This window comes from Bison bison, unplaced genomic scaffold (genome assembly GCF_000754665.1).
Source record: "Bison bison bison isolate TAMUID 2011002044 unplaced genomic scaffold, Bison_UMD1.0 scf7180017864063, whole genome shotgun sequence".
NCBI classification, from domain to species: Eukaryota; Metazoa; Chordata; class Mammalia; order Artiodactyla; family Bovidae; genus Bison; species Bison bison.
In genome coordinates, this window is record NW_011494635.1 from 13,661,958 (window position 1) to 13,678,492 (window position 16,535).

A 16,535-nucleotide genomic window follows, 5' to 3' on the forward strand; every position below is an offset into this window, starting at 1 on the left:
TAAATAAGCCGAGTGACAATAGCGTGGATAGTGGAATTAAACTGGAATCTTCAGTTAAAGGGCTTATATCTGGGTGAGGAACTTTAAGACTTCTGTGGTAATAGTGTGTTTGGATTTATAAAATAAAAAGACAGTACACGGAATCCTTGTGATGAAATGATCCCGTATCTTGACTTTGGTACACAAAAAGTGATTACATAGATCTGTGCAAAGAATAAACTTGCATAGAACTTAATCTACAGACAAACACAAATGAGTCCTTGTCAAACTGGTGAAATCTGAGTAAAATTAGTGGATTGTATCATTGTTCATTCCTGGTAGTAATGTTGTACTATAACTATGTAAGATGTTACCATTGAGGAAACTGGTTAAAGTTATGAGACATCTCTTTGTATTATTTCTTAACCATGCACATGGATTTATAATGACGTTAAAAAGTTTAATTAAAATTTTAAAAAAGAATATTTCTTAGAAGGTAGCTTTGAAATCCTTGTGAGATATTTATTCAGTAATATCTTATACATAGTTCATTTTTCTCCTTCATGCTCTTAAAGAATCCTTTCTTTTTAGAAAAAACAAAATGTCAAGGGAAAAACTGAGACAGCTAGTTTATTTCTGAGTTTGTCCTTTGATATTCTTTGATATCTTCAGAAAGCCATTTGCGAAGATAGGCCCTCATGTAGTACAAAAAGGATAGTGCAAACACATCAACCAGAGGAAAGGGAAATCCTGTGAAGGGTCAATTGCCTCTAAGTGGTTCGAAATTGCTAGTGTCATCTAGGAGGTTAATGGATGACTTTTCATTTAGTGTCATTTCTCTCCCTAGTTATAAGGTTTCTATGACTTTCATCTGAACAGTAGCTTTCAAATCCTTTTACTACACCACTTAGTAAGAAATACATTTTTCATCAAAACCCAGAATAGATATAATTTCATATACATATATACATACATATATACATATATATGTACATATACATATATACTTACATATACAGATATACATATATCTGAAACTAAAGTTTCACGAAACACTGATCACCCTCATATATGATATATTCTGACTTCTTTCTTTTTACTTAATTTTTTAAAATGCTGATTATAGCTCAGTAATTTGAGTTCTTGATTCTCGATCTACAGTTTGGAAAAATATTGCCTCATCCCTCCATGTAAAGTAGTCTAAAGCCCATTGGCATGACATTCGGGGTCCTTCCCAGCCCTTCCTCCCCCAGCTAAGTGGCATATTCAGCAAACTCCTGATTTTTTAAGACAAGTATTTCCTGCCTTAATACTTAATACAGAAAAAAACAATGACTTACCACATGAAAATGCAAATGGTCTCATTCAGGAAGACTGTCTCTTCAGCTCTGCCTAGGAAATAGCTATACTACCTGAACTCACTGCAAACACTGTCCAGGATATACAATACTTACAAACTACAAGTTCCTTATCCAAATTTGGCTTCTAAGAGAGACCAGATCTAAGTATAAATAGGGCAACAAAGATCATGGCTAAAGTGACCTACAGTTCAGGCAAGCAGTTTGGAGCCAGACAATATAGTATTATAAGATAGCAAGATAATAAAGATTTATAAGCAGATGACATATCAATTTTTATTACAAAGATTTTCATTACAAAATATTTTAGATAAAAGGATAAAGAAATAATGTAGTAGATACTCTTATATCCACCCCCTAGATTTAGCAAATCTAACATTTTGCCATGTTTGTGTCTCATTAGTGTACCTGACAAAACACGGTCCGCTAGAGAAGGGGAATGGCAAACCACTTCAGTGTTCTTGCCTTGTGATCCACAGAGGCAAAGGCTTTGGCGTAGTCAATAAAGCAGAAGTAGATGTTTTTTTGGAACTCTCTTGCTTTTCCGATGACCCAACAGATACTGGCAATTTAACCTCTAGTTCCTCTGCCTTTTCTACACACAGTTAGTTTTCCACAACAAACTGTGGAAAATTCTTAAAGAGATGGGAATACCAAACCACCTGACCTGCCTCCTGAGAAATCAATATGCAGGTTAAGAAGCAACAGTTAGAACTGAATATGGAACAACAGACTGGTTCCAAATCGGGAAAGGAGTACATCAAGGCTGTATACTGTCACCCTGCTTATTTAACTTATATGCAGAGTACATCATGAGAAATGATGGGCTGGATGAAGCACAAGCTGGAGTCAAGATTGCCGGGAGAAATATTAGTAACCTCAAATATGCAGATGACACCACTGTTATGGCAGAAAGCGAAGAAAAACTAAAGACCCTCTTGATGAAAGTGAAAGAGCAGAGTGAAAAAGCTGGCTTAAAACAACATTCAGAAAACTAAGATCATGGCATCTGGTCGCATCACTTCATGGCAAATAGATGGGGAAACACTGGAAACACTGAGAGGTTTTATTTTTGGGGGAGCTCCAAAATCACTGCAGATGGTGACTGCAGCCATGAAATTAAAAGACGCTTGCTCCTTGGAAGAAAAGTTATGACCAACCTAGACAGCATATTAAAAAGCAGAGACATTACTTTGCCAACAAAGGTCCATATAGTCAAAGCTATGGTTTTTCCAGCAGTCATATATGGATATGAGAGTTGGACTATAAAGAAAGTTGAACGCTGAAAAACTGATGCTTTTGAACTGTGGTGTTGGAGAAGACTCCCTTGAGTCCCTTCTAAGAGTCCCTTGGACTGCAAGGAGATCCAACCAGTCAATCCTAAAGGAAATCAGTGCTGAATATTCATTGGCAGGAGTGATGCTGAAGCTGAAACTCCAATACTTTGGCCACTTCATGTGAAGAACTGACTCACTGGAAAAGACCCTGATGCTGGGAAAGATTGAAGGCGGGAGGAGAAGGGGATGACAGAGGATGGAATGGTTGAATGGCATCACCAACTGTATGGACATGAGTTGGAGTAAGCTCCGGGAGTTGGTGATGGACAGGGAAGCCTGGCGTGCTGCCGTCCATGGGGTCACAAAGAGTCAGACACGACTGAGCAACTGAACTAAACTGATTCTTACCTTGAGAACCCCCAGAATAGTATGAAAGGCAAAAAGATATAAAGACTGGAAGATGAGACCCACCCCCCAACCTTGGCTTGGCAGATGTCCAATATGCTACTGGGGAAGAGTGGTGAAAGAGCTGCAGAAAGAATGAAGAGGCTGAGCCAAAGCGGAAACAATGCCCAGTTGGGGATGTGCCTGGTGGTGAAAGTCAAGTCCAATGCTGCAAAGAACAATATTACATAGGAACCTGGAATGTTAGGTCCATGAATCAACGTAAATTGGATGTGGCCAAACAGGAGATGCAAGAGTGAACATTGACATTTTAGGAATCAGTGAAGTAAAATGGACAGGAATGGGAGGATTTAATTCAGATGACCATTATATCTACTACTGTGGGCAAGAATCCCTTAGGAAGAATGGAACAGCCCTCACAGTTAACAAAAGAGTCCAAAATGCGGTACCTGGGTGCAATCTAAAGAAAAAAAAACCTGACAGAATGATATCAGTTCACTTCCAGGGCAAACTATTCAACATCAAAGTAATCTAAGTCTATGCCCCAATCACTAAGGCTGAAGAAGCTGAAGTCAAACAGATCTACGAAGATCTACAAGACCTCTTAGAACTAACACCAAAAAAAGATGTTAGAACTAACATCTTTAGAACTAACACCAAGAAAAGATCCTTTTCATCATAGGGAGTGAAGTGAGTGAAAATAGCTCAGTCGTGTCTAAGTCTTTGCAATCCTATGGACTGCAGCCTGCCAGGGTCCTCTGTCCATGGAATTCTCCAGGCAAGAATACTAGAGTGGGTTGTCATTTCCTTCTCCAGCATCATCATAGGGAACTGAAATGCAAAAACAGGAAGTTGAAAGATACCTGGGATAACCGGCAAGTTTGGCTTTGAAGTACAGAATGAAGCAGGGCAAAGGCTGGAGTGGGTAGCTTCTCCAGGGGATCTTCCCAACCCAGGGATTGAACCCAAGTCTCCCGTATTGTAGGGGGATTTTTTTTTATCAATTGAGCTGCCAGAGAAGCCCAAGAATACTGGCCCTGTATTTTCTCCAGAGGATCTTCCCAACCCAGTAATTGAACCGGGGTCTCCTGCATTGCAGGCAGATTGTTTACCAGCTGAGCTACCAGGGAAGCCCAATGGCATAAAGTGAAGAGAAAAAGAGTCTTCTCATGAGGATGAAAGAGGAGAGTGAAAATGCTGGCTTAAAACTCAACATTTGGGACTTCCCTGGTGTCCAATGGTTAAGACTCTGTGCTTTCAATGCCAGGGGCACGGGTTCGATTCTGGTCAGAGAACTAAGATCCCACATGCTGCATGGCACAGACACTAAATAAATAATTTAAAAATAAAAAACTCAACTTTCAAAAAACTAAGATCATGGCATCCAGTCCCATCACTTCATGGCAAATAGACAGGGATAAAATGGAAATGGAGACAGACTTCATTTTCTTGGGATCCAAAATCACTGGATGGTGGCTGCAGCCATGAAATTATGTTCCTTGGAAGATAAGCTATGACAAATCTAGACGTCATATTAAAAAGCAGAGATATCATTTTGCCAACAAAGGTTCATATAGTCAAAGCTATGGTTTTCCAGTAGTCATGTACGGGTGTGAGAGTTGGAGCATAAGAAGGCTGAGTGCTGAAGAACTGATGCTTTCAAACTCTGGTGCTGGTAGACTCTTTGAGAATCCCCTTGACAGCAAGGAGATCAAACCAGTCAACCTTAAAGGAAATCAACCCTGAATAATCATTGGAAGGACTGCTGCTGAAGATGAAACTCCGATACTTTGGCCACCTGAAGAGAAGACCCTGGTGCTGGGAAAGACTGCAGGCAGGAGAAGAAGAGGGTGACAGAGGATCAGATGGTTAGGCATCACCGACTCAATGGCATGAGTTTGAGTAAACTCCTGGAGATGGTGAAGGACAGGGAAGCCTGGCATGTTGCAGTCCATGAGGTTGCAAAGAGTTGGACATGACCTAGCAACTGAACTGAACTGAATGTACATTACTGATAATTTACAGTGTATTACCTTGCAACTTGCTTTTCTATTAAACATTATTTTAAGTTTTTCCATGTTAAAATGTGTATATCTAGTCTGTTCATTTTAACTTCTTCATAGTATTCAATTGTACGACTAAAAACAGAGTTTATTTCTCCACTGACCTATTACTTATATTCAAATTTTTTTAACTATGAAAAAAAAATCTGCAATATTCTCTATAAGTCTTTTTGTGAGGGAAAAAAAGATAAAAGGGTCCTGTTCTCAAGTCTTGAAGCATTACAAAATTCCTCCCAACAGTGATTATGGAATACAAAGGTTTGTAACAGCTGGTAATACAAAGGTTTTTCACAGATGACATTCAAAGTACGGAAGGATGGTCTAATCAATGTTTGTCAATTTGTTTTAAAATCAAGTTATAGGCTAAAGAAAAGAAATATGAACTAAAAGAGCAGGTAATACAAAAGTGCACATAGTGCATTATGTCATGAGACTTGTTTCAGTTTTATACAAATAACTGTAATATATACTATGTTCAGTATAAAACATCCTGTGGTTTTTGATGAAAAAGACTGAAAACACCTGCCAACAGTCAGGGAAGAACTCACAGGAGTAACGTCTGAACTAGAGACAACTAAGGCACGTGGCTAAACTCATGGGCAACTTTGAAGAACAGACACCATCTACTAGTGATAAATATTAAAAATGCAATATATGCTCGACCATAGAAGCCAAGAGACAAGATTAGGAACAAAATGGGAAGGGCACTAGGAGAAGGACAGTAAAAGTCAAGGCACAGGAACGGGACAGTGTGAGGCCAGCCAGGAAACCAGAGAGTTGGAACCAGAGAGAGGAAAGATCATACAAAGATGTTAGTGGCAACCAGAGTCCTGTAGAAGCCTGAGGTGTTTGGGCATCACTGTTTCCCCCCAAAATATTATAATTTGTAAGTTGTTTTTTTTTAAAGGATCTGCCACTCTGTTTCAATTTGATCTCCAGTCCTAATTTGTTTTCAATCACTTTTTCCTCAGTCATTATTTGCTTTTTTTGGTCTTAGCTGCTGCACACAACTTTCTTTAGTTGCTGCAACAGGGGCCACTTTCTGGTTGTGGTATGAGGGCTTCTCATTGTGGTGGCTTCTTGTGTTGTGGCTTACAGGCTCTAGAGTGCTCAGTAGTTGCCCTAAGTCATGAGGGATCTTCCTGGACCAGGGATTGAACCCCTGTGCCCTGCATTGGCAGGCTGATTCTTAAGCACTGGACCACCAGGGAAGTCCCCCAATCATTCTTTATTATTATTATTACCACTTTTATTATTGTTATTGGACTATTTTTTAAGAGCAAGTTGAGGCTTACAGAAAAATTGATCAAATAATTTTTGATGGGAAATGGGAATCAGAGAATTCCCATGTACATCCTCTCCCTTCTGTATAGTTTCCCTATTATTAACATCTTGCACAAGTGTGGTTTATGTATTATAATTGATAAACCAATATTGATGTATTATTATTAACTGAAGTCCATAGTTTACATTAAGGTTTACTCTTTGTGCAATTCTGTGGATTTTGACAAATGTGTAATGCCATTTATTACAGTATCATACAGAATAGTTTTACCACTTAACCATTTCACTTTTATCTCTACTCCAGTGCTTAGCGTAGGGCATGTAAATATTACATGCATGTGCAATGATTATTTCATCTAAAATTAATATAACCAATCAAATTTAGTAGAGTTTAAAAAACATTTAAAGAACAATTTTCTACCACCAAATAGAGCCTATATTAGGAATAAAAAGATGGCTTAAAATTGTAAAATGTGTTATATCTCATTAATCTGTCAAATAAGAAAATAACTCAATATATAGAGACAATCAGAATTCAAAGCATATAATGTACGTGTTAAGTCACGTCAGTCATGTCCGACTGTTTGTGACCCTGTGGACTATAGCTTGCCAGGCTCCTCTGTCCATGGGATTCTCCAGGCAAGAATACTGGAGTGCATAGCCATACCCTTCTCCAGGGGATCTTCCCCACCTAGGGATTGAACTTGTGTCTCTTATGTCTCCTGCATTGGCAGGTGGGTTCCTTACCACTAGTGCCACCTGGGAAGCCCCAAAGCATATAATATTTCAGTCTAACAATCAGCATCATGTTCAAGGATGAAAAACTAGAGGCATTTTCTAATGGGAACAGAAGCTTGACAACTCTAATATTATTTCATGTAATTCTGGCAGTTCTAGCTAATATAGGAAGATGAGAGAAATAAAAGTTACCGTTTTAAGAAAGAGGCTCTCATTGAGATTATAGAACCCCCCCAAAATTCCTAAAAATGTGTTAAAATCAGTGAGTTCAGTAACATAGGTAAATGCATAATAAGGATACAAAAATGAAAAGCTTTCCTAACATAGCAATAACTGGTTAGAAAAATTAACAGTATAAAAGGTAAAAATCTGGAGAAGGAAATGGCAACCCACTGCAGTATTCTTGCCTGGAAAATTCCATGGACAGAGGATGGCAGTAGTCCATGGGGTCGCAAAAGAGTTGAACACGACTTAGCCACTAAACAACAACTATCCATCCATATTCCTACCTGTTAGAGGTAATTCATGTACTCTTTTGGAGTGATGCTAAATAACTTGTTTGTTAACATGGGAATTCAAAGCACTAACTGGTTTGCTCTTGGAACATCTGAAGCTTCCAGTTTGAGGAATTCTCAGGTTTCTCTAGGAAGAGGCATGATCCATGAATTGGGAATGACAACAGCCAAGTCAAGAGGTCCCCCGAGGGGCAAGGTCAGAGAGGTCAGAACCACAAGAGGGTGGTCCTTGAGCAGGGTGGAGACAGAACCAACGGGTAGACACCACCCCTTCCCCAGCTGTGGCCACTGCAGGAAAGTTCCTGAGAGTCACAGGTCCACTAACCTCCTCGCCATCCAAGTGACTGCTCTTCTACTGCTTTCTGTGAGATCAGTCTTAAAGAAACAGAGTCTCTGTTTCACAAATGATGGAACTCTGTAAATATAAAAAATAAATAAATAAAAGGTAAAATCTGCTTAATTTTTATCTTAGTAGTGTAGTAGTAAAAAGTTGCAAACAACCGAAATGTCCGCCTAAAAGAGGGTGGTTTATTATTTATACCCCATCCTTTTCCAAAATGATTTTAAGGTAGCTTTCACAACATACCTTATTATATAAAAATAAGTGACGAATTCAAGCAGAGAGAAATCTGAGGGTTGGGCCACAGATTTCATTCTGAGCTTTCTAGTGCCAAAGTAAAGATCATAATCAATTATATGATTCATATTCATACTTATAATACTGAGTTGATTGGAAGAAGCAACTGTTCTAATACTAAGACCAAAAAGAGATTTTTCTCATGAGTCCTAGAGGATACCATGCAGAATAGAGAATGATCATTTTGACAACTGTAGAGAGCTGTTTCATATAAAATTCCTTGTTAATAACCACACAGAACCAATGAAATATTTGGTAAAGAGTATATGAGCTTCCCAGGTGGCGTAGTGGTAAAGAATCTGCCTGCCAATGCAGGAAACACAGGAGACACAGGTTCAATCCTTGGGTATGGAAGATCCCTTGGAGGAGAAAGTGGCAACTCACTCAAGTATTCTTGCCTGGGAAACTCCATGGACCGAGGTGCCTGGTAGGCTACAGTCCATGGGGTTGCAAAGAGTTGAACATGACTGAGCACACACACATAGATATGCAGTGGGGCGAGGAATGCAGTGATGGTTATAGCTAGGATGAACATAGGGATGGTTCAGTACACTGCTCTGAGGAGCAGCTCAATGGAGTAATACATTTTAGAGACTAAAATTAGGGCTCTCAGTTGATGTGTGGTGCCACCGTGGTGTCCTGTGAATCTTCACAGATCCACCACTGAGTTTTTCTAAATGTGTTACATTTATTTTTGCTACAGATGAGGATCCACATTGCTAAGAAGTCTGTCAGATGGTGGTGTAGGATATGAATGCAGCAGCCATCAGGGAAGCCAGGCAGGAGGCAAGAGGTACTACTTAGGCCAGCACTAAAAAGAATTCATTGTGGATGGACTGAACAGTCTCTATAAATATTCTCTCAAATTAGATTTTGGTAAGTGTTATGGAGAGCAGATAGGCTGTGTCTGGTCAGATACAGGTCCATATGCTTTAATAGTTGACTTAGAAATTAACCTCTCCCAGGTGGAGCTAGTGGTAAAGAACCCACCTGCCAGTGCAGGAGACACAAGAGACTCAGGTTCCATACCTGGGTCAGGAAGATCCCCTGGAGAAGGGCATCGTCCATAGGGTCACAAAGAGTTGGAAACAACTGAAGCTACTTAGCATGCATGCATGAAAGTTGTGAAGCCTCATGAGATGAGATGCTTCAACAGATGTTGCAAAGAGTAGTCAAGGTTTCTAAATTCCTGCATTGTAGAGCATAGCCACAGGGTTTTCCTGATGGCTCAGTGATAAAGAATCCGCCTGCCAATGCAGGAGATGTGAACCCATCCCTGAGTTGGAAAGATCTGGAGATTAAAATGGCAACCCTCTCCAGTATTCTTGCCTGGGAAATCCCATGGACAGAGGAGCCTGGTAGACTACAGTCCCTGGGGTCACAAAAGAGTCAGACATGACTTAGCAACTAAACAACAACAAAAGAGCATAGCCACATTAATTGTAAGTTTGGAAGAATTGATTTTTTTTTTTTAGGTTTTGTTACCAAACCTAGATGTAAGTAACAGGGGGGAAAAAGGTTGTAAGTTATCTGTAGAACATCTGGCTTTAAGCCATATAGCTTCCTGGTTAATCCTTCAAGGTAAATTGTGTCCAAGTAGACAATAACCAGAGTGGTTTAGAAAGATTTAGAATCTGAGTCCTACCTTCATCTTTCCTTGAGTCTCAGTTTATTCATCTGCAAAATAAGGATATTAGTACCCATTTTAGAGCTAATCAGTTGGTAAGATTTAAATTGAATAAAACCCCCTGTGGCCTCTCCTGGCCACCATCACCCCAATACCAAAACCAGACAAGGATACCACAAAAGGAAGAAATTACAGGCCAGTATCACTGATGAACATATATGCAGAAATCCTCAACAAAATACTAGCCATCTGTATCCAATAATACATTAAAAAGATCATACACCATGATCAAGTGGGATTCATCCCACAGATGCAAGGATGTTTCAGCATCAAAAAATCAGTGTGATACGCCATATCAACAAATTGAAGAATAAAAGCCATATGATCATCTCAATAGATGCAGGAAAAGGTTTTGACAAAATTCAGTGCCCATGTATGATAAAACCTCTCCAGAAAGTGGGTATAGAGGGTACATACCTCAACATAATAAAGGCCATATGTGACAAACCTACAGCTAGTTTCATAATTGGTGGTGAAAAGCTGAAAGCATTCCCTCTAAGATCAGGAACAAGACAAGAATGTCCACTCTCAGCACTTTTATTCAACATAGTTTTGGAAGTCCTAGCTATAGCAATCAGAGAAGAAAAAGAAGTAAAGGGAATCCAAATTGGAAAAGAAGTTAAACTGTCACTGTTTGCAAATGACATGATACTATACTTAGAAGGTCCTAAAAATGCTACCAGAAAACTACTAGAACTCATCAATGAATTTGGTAAAGTTTAAGGTTACAAAATTAATACACAGAAATCAGTTGCATTTCTATACACTAACAATGAAAGATCAGAAAGAGAAATTCAAGAAGTTCCATTTACCATTGCATCAAAAAGAAAAATACTTAGGAATAAACCTATCTAAGGAGACAAAAGACCTATACTCTGAAAACTATAAGATGCTGATGAAAGAAATCGAAGAGGACATAAACAGATGGAAAGATAAACCATGTTCATGGATTGGAAGAATGAGTATTGTCTAAATGACTATAGTACCCAAGGCAGTTTACAGATTCAGTGCAATCCCTATCAAATGACCAATGGCATTTTTCATAGAGAACAAAAAAAATCTAAGAATTTGTATGGAGACACAAAAGACCCCGAACAGCCAAAGCAAGTCTTGAAAAATAGAGCTGGAGGAATTAGGCTCTTTGACTTCAGGCTACACTACAAAGTTACAGTCATCAAAACAGTATGGTACTGGCACAAAAATAGAAATATAGATCAATGGAACAGGATAGAAAACCCATAAATAAGCCTGTGCACCTATGGTCAATTGCAATCTCTGACAAAGTAGGCAAGACTATACAATGTTGGAAAGACAGTCTCTTCAACAAATGGTGCTGGGTAAACTGGACAGCCCCATATAAAAAAATGAAGTTAGATCAGTCCCTAACTCCATGCACAAAAATAAGTTCAAAATGGATTAAGAACATAAATGTGAGATTGGACAGTTTAATCCTAGAGGAAAACATAAGGCAGACCACTCTCTGACATAAATCACAGCAACATCATTTTTGATCCATCTCCCCGAATAATGGAAATAAAAGCAAAAATAAACATACAGGACCTACTTAAGCTCAAAAGTTTTTGCACAGCAAAGGAAATAATAAAATGTGTAGACAACCCACAGATTGGGAGAAAATATTTGCAAATGATGTTCCCAATAAGGGATTAGTCTCTAAAATTTATGAACAGCTTATGATGCTTAACAGCATCAAAACAAAATAACCCACTTAAAAAATGGGCAGAAGACATGAATAGATTTTCTCCAAAGAGGACATAGAGATGGCCAATAGACACATGAACAGATGTTCCACATCGCTAGTTATTAGAGAAATGCAAATTAAAACTACAATGAAACTCCTCACTCCAGTCAGAATGGTATCATCAAAAAGTCCACAAGCAACAAATGCTGGAGAGGGTGTGGTGAGAAGGGGACCCTACTGCACTGTTGGTGGGAATATAAATTGGTGCAGCCACTTGGAAGTTCCTTAAAAAACTAAAAATGGAGCTATCACATGACCCTGCAATCCCACTCCTGGGCATATATCCAGAGAAAAACATGGCCCATTCATTGCAGCACTCTTTACAATAGCTAAGACATGGAAGCAACCTAAATGTCCATCAACAGAGGAATGGATAAAGAAGATGTGGTACATATATACAATGGAATATTACTCAGCCATTAAAAAGAATGAAATAAGGCCATTTGTAGCAACATGGACGGACCTAGAGAGTGTCATACTGAGTGAAGTAATCAGACAGAGAAGAAGAAATATCATATGATACCCCTGGTGTGTGGAATCTAAAAAGAAATGATACAAATGAACTTACTTACAAAACACACAGACTTAGAAAACGAACTTATGGTTGCTGTGGGGGGAGGGATAGCTAGGGACTTTGGAATGGTCATGTACACACTGTTGTATTTAAAATGGATAACCAACAAAGACCTATTGTATAGCATATGGAGCTTTGCTCAATGTTATGTGGCAGCCTGCAGGGGAGAGGGTTTTGGAGGAGAATGGATAGATGCCTATATATGGCTTTTTACCTGAAACTACCACACCGTTGTTAATCAGCTGTACCCCAATATAAAATACTTTTGGTGTTAAAAAATACTTAAACAAACAAACCCTAGTGGCCTCTTCTAAGTCATTTTGTGTATGTGCTTCCCTAGCCAGAGTTGTGTTTTTGCTACTAGAGGGTCTTGGTCTAATGACTCATGAAAAGAGTGAGCCTTGTGTTTGCTGAAATACAGTTCAGATAACTCTTTTAAATTACTGCACTGATTGGAAGGGCCATCAGATTCTCTACTTTCAGGTATCTGAAGTGAAATTTTTTTAAGTTATGAGTTAGCAAAAGTTTGAAAGCCCTTGTCCTTTTCATCCTGGTCATCTCTAAAGTCCAGTCACAAGAACAGGTTTCTGGTGATAGCCAAGCCACAGGTTAAAGGCAAAGGGCAGTTGTCCTGAGGGTAGTCAAATCTGAGCAACTCCATCTTATGCTGCCATTTACTACATTGGGTACTCAGATAAGTTTTGAAGACTTTTCCATTTATCTTCACATTCACAGGAAAGTTCCTCATCATAACTCCAAGAAGACCCCTACCCAGCTTCTTCTGATTCTGACATTTACATTTCAGATAAATAAATATCATGATAGGAAAAATAAAGTTGAAAGACCACAGTGTGAAATGTCTAAGAAGGTAACAAGAGATAGGAGGAATGTATATCTTAGTGGAATCAGTGCCTTCCACTAAGGAATCAAATCAGTACCTCAATGGGTTAACATTGTTACCTCTGCCAGAGTTTGTTTTTTTCTCTGAACACACACAGAATTCACTCAGTTGTGTCCAACTCTTTGCAACCCCATGGACTGTAGCCCACCAGGCTCCTCAGTCCATGGGATTTTCCAGGCATGAATACTGGAGTGGGTTGCTCTTTCCTTCTCCATTTTTCTCTGAAAGGCAGAGGAAGGACCTAACATGTGAACTGTGGGTATAGAGATGATTGCATTTGTCTTACTAATAGGAAACTCTTCTCAGTATTTTGGTATTATAACACAGTTTCTATCTCTATTTTTTCTTACCAAAGCCATCTTCTATCAGGGCAAAGAAGGGAGGAGACAAGTGCTTGTGGCAGTGAAAAAAAACCCTCACAAATGCTGGAGCTGGCTAACTTCACCAGTTTACCTAGGACCAGCTTAGTTTTGCACTTGCAAATTGGTCCTCTCACCATCTGTTGATATCATATTATCTGTTTTCCTTTGGCAAATCTTAGGCTTGCTTTCTTAGGAGAAATGTTTTGTTTCCTTGGTCTGGACTATATAATCATTTATAATTGTATATAATCACGCTTCAGTCGTATTCGACTGTCCAACCCTATGGACTGCAGCCTGCCAGGCTTCTCTGTCCATGGGATTCTCCAGCCAAGAATACTGGAGAGGATTGCCATGCCCTCCAAGGGGATTTTCCTGACCACGAGATCGAACCCAGGTCTCTTACATCTAACTTGCATTGGTAGATGGGTTCTTCACCACTAATGTCACCTGGGAAGCCCTATATAATCATTTTAATACTCTGTATTAAACTAAACTGAGTGGCTTAATTTTTCATTTAAAACAAAACAAAAAATTAACAAGAAGCCCCTGCCCTATTTGGGTGGGAGGATTTAAGGAAATGCTGCTCGAAATGAATTCTAGTTTCCTGACTAAAAGGAGGTACATACAAGGGCCCTGAGAATATTTGGAGATGTAATTCCTTAGATACTGATTTTTGAGTTATTATGGAGAACAAAGAGATGGGAATACCAGACCACCTGACCTGCCTCTTGAGAAACCTATATGCAGGTCAGGAAGCAACAGTTAGAACTGGACATGGCACAACAGACTGGTTCCAAATAGGAAAAGGAGTATGTCAAGGCTGTATATTGTCACCCTGCTTATTTAACTTCTATGCAGAGTACATCATGAGAAACGCTGGGCTGGAAGAAGCACAAGCTGGAATCAAGATTGCTGGGAGAAATATCAATAACCTCAGATATGCAGATGACACCACTCTTATGGCAGAAAGTGAAGAGGAACTAAAAAGTCTCTTGATGAAAGAAAAGTGGAGAGTGAAAAAGTTGGCTTAAAGCTCAACATTCAGAATACGAAGATCATGGCATCCGGTCCCATCACTTCATGGGAAATAGATGGGGAAACAGTGGAAACAGTGTCAGACTTTTGTTTTTCTGGGCTCCAAAATCACTGCAGATGGTGACTGCAGCCATGAAATTAAAAGACGCTTACTCCTTGGAAGAAAAGTTATGACCAACCTAGATAGCATATTCAAAAGCAGAGACATTACTTTGCCAACAAAGGTCCGTCTAGTCAAGGCTATGGTTTTTCCAGTGGTCATGTATGGATGTGAGAGTTGGACTGTGAAAAAAGCTGAGCGCAGAAGAATTGATGCTTTTGAACTGTGGTGTTGGAGAAGACTCCTGAGAGTCCCTTGGACTGCAAGGAGATCCAACCAGTCCATTCTAAAGGAGATCAGCCCTGGGATTTCTTTGGAAGGAATGGTGCTAAAACTGAAGCTCCAGTACTTTGGCCACCTCATGCGAAGAGTTGACTCATTGGAAAGGACTCTGATGCTGGGAGGCATTGGGGGCAGGAGGAGAAGGGGACGACAGAGAATGAGATGGCTGGATGGCATCACTGAGTCGATGGACGTGAGTCTCAGTGAACTCGGGGAGTTGGTGATGGACAGGGAGGCCTGGCGTGCTGCGATTCATGCGGTCGCAAAGAGTCGGACATGACTGAGCGACTGAACAGAACTGACTGTTAGAGGACTGTTAAGAAGGACGTTAAGAGCCTGGAAACATTAAAACAATCTTCCAAAAAAGGAGTTCTGTCAACTGTCCATATTGATTCCAGGACAGATTCTAGAAGGCTGGCAAAGAGACGGCATGTATGCCTCCAAAAATGAGAACAAGGAGTTTTCAGCACAGGTTCTGAACAAAGACTGGGAGACTTTAGGCCAAGGATTTTCTACTCCATCAGATTCATCTCTCTCTTTTAATAATACATATTTTGTAATGTACTGTCCTGAATTTAAAGTCAAAGATAATATAACCTTACTATGTAGTTGTAAAACAAACACATATGTGTGCACACAAAAGACTTAATAGTAATTTAAAGTAGACATTTTAAAGTGTGAAAATTTATTCTCATGTGTGAATGTTTGGATATGACCATACTGGAAGGCATAAAGGAGTAATCAGGGGAATTACCTTGTGGCTCAGTGGTTAGGACTTGGCTGTTTCACTGCCAGGGCACAGGTTCTATCCCTGGTTGGGGAACTAATATCCCACAAACCTCGTGGCATGGCCAAAAAAAAGTAATCAAAAGCTTTTACCAACATATAGAACCATCTAGAATGCAGACTGCTACAAATGTGGACTGTCAGATATATTAGCATTTCTCTCAGTGATGTGGTTTTCAGAAGTGAACTCCTCTTGGTAAAAACCTGAAGTAAATGAAGTGTGATCTTCCTATAATTTACATAGAAGTTCCCTTCTTAGAAAATTCTTTCATGTATTAAAACCATGTTAAAAAATATTTCGTGTTCATATGTAGAACAGACATAGGGGCTAGGCTGAGATAACAAACCTTCAAAAGTCTCATGGCACAGCTTCCCTGTGCAGAAGCTGCTCACTAAAATGTTGCAGAATGCCCGACGTGCCTGGCCTCTGCAAGTAGCACCTACTGAGCACGGCAACACAAAGACCACAGAGTGTGGCCCTGTCCCTACTGGGGGTCTCTCGTGGCCTTGTGTGTTAGATGGAAAAGCGTGGAATGGCTGGCCTTTCCAAGGAGTTCAGATCCGTCGGAGAGGCTTGCCACTGGGAGAGATGTTTCTAATGGCTTCCCTGCTTCTCTATAGAGAATATAACAAAGGCTGTTGGACATTAGTATATTAGTCATTTTCTTTCTTTCAGTTTTATTGAGCTATAATTGACATGTAACATTGTGTAGTTAAAGGCGTATAAGTTAAGGTGTACAACATAATTATTTTAATATATATATATATATATATATATATATATATAGTAGTA

The 16,535-nt window shown here is 39.4% G+C and overlaps 1 protein-coding gene across 5 annotated transcripts in view; it reads left to right on the plus strand.

The window, feature by feature from the left end:
* The window catches only part of UBOX5 (U-box domain containing 5), a 47,019-nt gene that overhangs the window by 20,020 nt on the left and 10,464 nt on the right, over positions 1–16,535 (plus strand). The window contains exon 1 of one of the 5 annotated variants that reach the window (XM_010836501.1): positions 8,676–9,049. The exons of the other annotated variants lie outside the window; for them this stretch is intronic. The gene's annotated coding sequence lies outside the window, so the exon portion shown is untranslated. Of the gene's footprint in view, positions 1–8,675; positions 9,050–16,535 lie in introns of those variants that run through there. 5 annotated transcript variants of the gene reach the window in all.